Genomic DNA, 2,179 nt, shown 5'->3' with positions numbered 1-2,179 from the left:
CTCATGTAGTCGGGGAGCTCTCATTATTTGTCAAGGTTGAAAGTGATTGTCTTATCCCCCACTTCAAGTGTAAGCTCTCCATGTTTCACATCAATTACCGCTCCCGCGATGTGCATGAAAGGTCTTCCTAAAATGATAGGAATGTTGGAATCCTCCTCGATGTCTACAATAACAAAGTCTACCGGAATGGAGAATTTGCCGATTCTCACGGGTACATCTTCCCATACTCCTAAAGGTATCTTTGTTGATAGATCCGCCATTTGAAGCGTAATGTTGGTGCACTTGAGTTCTTCCATTCCTAGCCTCTTGAACACCGAGTATGGCATGACACTTATACTTGCTCCAAGGTCACATAATGCTTTGTTGATTGTAGTGTCGCCAATGGTGCATGGAATAGAAAAACTTGAGTTTTGGAGGGGAACTCCCTTGTAGAATAACACTACTCACTTTGGTAAAGGTAGTAGTCTCTAGCTTTCAGATGGATTTCTTCTTGGTAAAAATGTCTTTCATGTATTTTGCATAGGCTGGAACATGATTGATTAATTCCGTGAATGGGATTGAGACTTCTAAGTTCTTCACAATCTCCATGAACTTTCCAAGTTGTTCATCAAACTTAGGCTTAGCTTGACGACTTGGGAATGGAAGTCTAATCACAATAGGCTCTTTTTCCTTAGCCTTCTCTTCACTCTTCTTCTTTGAAACTTCATTGGTGGCGGGTTCTTCTTCCTTAGAGTTCTCCACAACTCTTTGCTTGTCACTAGCATTCTCAACATCTTCATCAATTGGCCTCTTTGGCCCTTCATATCTTGTACCACTCCTTAAATGAATGTCATTCACCGTTTCATGTCTAGGGGGATTACCTTGAGGTGGTAATTGCCCCTTTTGTCTTTGAGAGTTAGAAGATGCTAATTGAGTCATTTGAGTTTTAGCATCTTGGTGTGGGCTAGTATGTTGTTGATGGTAATGTCTTTTGCTTGGCTATCTGTTTGCATTTGGGTGAAAAATTCTTGTTGATTCTTTTGCATTTGGAGGACCGCCTTTTGAACATCAAAGCTTTGGTCATTGGATTGATTGTAAGAAGGTTGATTTTGATAACCTTGGCTTTGGTTATAAAAGAGTCTTTGAGCTTGATTTCTCACTGGGGGTGGGGTTTATGTTGGTTGAGGGTTTTGAACATTTTGGATCTTGTATGAAATTTTTGGATGGAATTTGGTATTCTTATTGTAATAGTTGGAATAAGGGGTGACACTTTTGTATGCTTGGAAAGCATTCACTTGTTCACCTGTTCCCCTACATTCACTTTGGTCATGTCCCAAAGTTTCACAACTCTCACATACTCCACTTGGAATTGAGGATGATGCCACCATAGCATTAACATGTTGTTTGGGTGATTTGAAAGCTTCATCAAGCTTAGCCATGACCTTCTCAAACTTCAAATTGATGGTGTCAATATGAGCACCAAATTGAGTGATAGAATCTACCTTATGCTTTCCTCCTCTAGTAGCCTTTTGAGGCCTACTATATTGTGAATTATGAACCGCCATCTCTTCGATTTTGGCCCATGTTTGATTGTCATCAACTTCGGTGAACATTCCGTTGGATCCCATATTGAGAATGTTGCTGGAGTCTTCATATAGACCATTCCAAAATTGTTGCACAAGGAACCACTCACTAAGTCCATGGTGTGGACAAGAACGACAAGTGTCCTTAAATCTGTCCCATGCTTCAGACAATGATTCCTCATCTCTTTGCTTAAATCCGGTGATTTGGGCTCTCAATATCTTAGTCTTCTCTGGAGGATAGAATTTCTTGCAAAAAGCAAGTGCTAGCTTCTTCCATGAGTCAATACCAAGGGTAGCCTTGTCTAGGCTCTTCAACCATTGCTTTAGGGTACCAATCAAAGAAAAAGGAAATAATACCCATCAGATTTGGTCTTGAGTAACTCCGGTTTGAGAAATCGCATCACAATAGTCGCAAAAAGTCTTCATATGTGAATGGGGATCTTCACTAGGCATCCCTCCAAATTGACTTCTCTCAACTAGTTGTATGAATGCGGATTTGGCAATGAAATTACCGGTTAAATGTGGTGGTGTAGGAGTACCATTTGGTCGGTTCTTCTCGGTTGGTATGGAATTTGATGAAAATTTAGGCATTGTGGGTTGATTTTGTGGTGGGTTTT

General features: G+C 40.5%; 1 non-coding gene across 1 annotated transcript; it reads left to right on the top strand.

Moving 5' to 3' along the window:
• The first annotated feature begins 1,674 nt into the window (after nucleotides 1-1,674).
• Nucleotides 1,675-1,781, top strand: LOC141636624 (small nucleolar RNA R71). The gene has a single exon (XR_012541228.1). It is a non-coding gene; the product is annotated as a small nucleolar RNA R71 (small nucleolar RNA).
• The last annotated feature ends 398 nt before the right edge of the window (nucleotides 1,782-2,179 follow it).

This window comes from Silene latifolia, chromosome Y (genome assembly GCF_048544455.1).
Source record: "Silene latifolia isolate original U9 population chromosome Y, ASM4854445v1, whole genome shotgun sequence".
In the NCBI taxonomy this organism is placed as follows: Eukaryota; Viridiplantae; Streptophyta; class Magnoliopsida; order Caryophyllales; family Caryophyllaceae; genus Silene; species Silene latifolia.
Note: the sequence above shows the minus strand (reverse complement) of the source record. Positions and strands in the feature narration are given on the sequence as shown.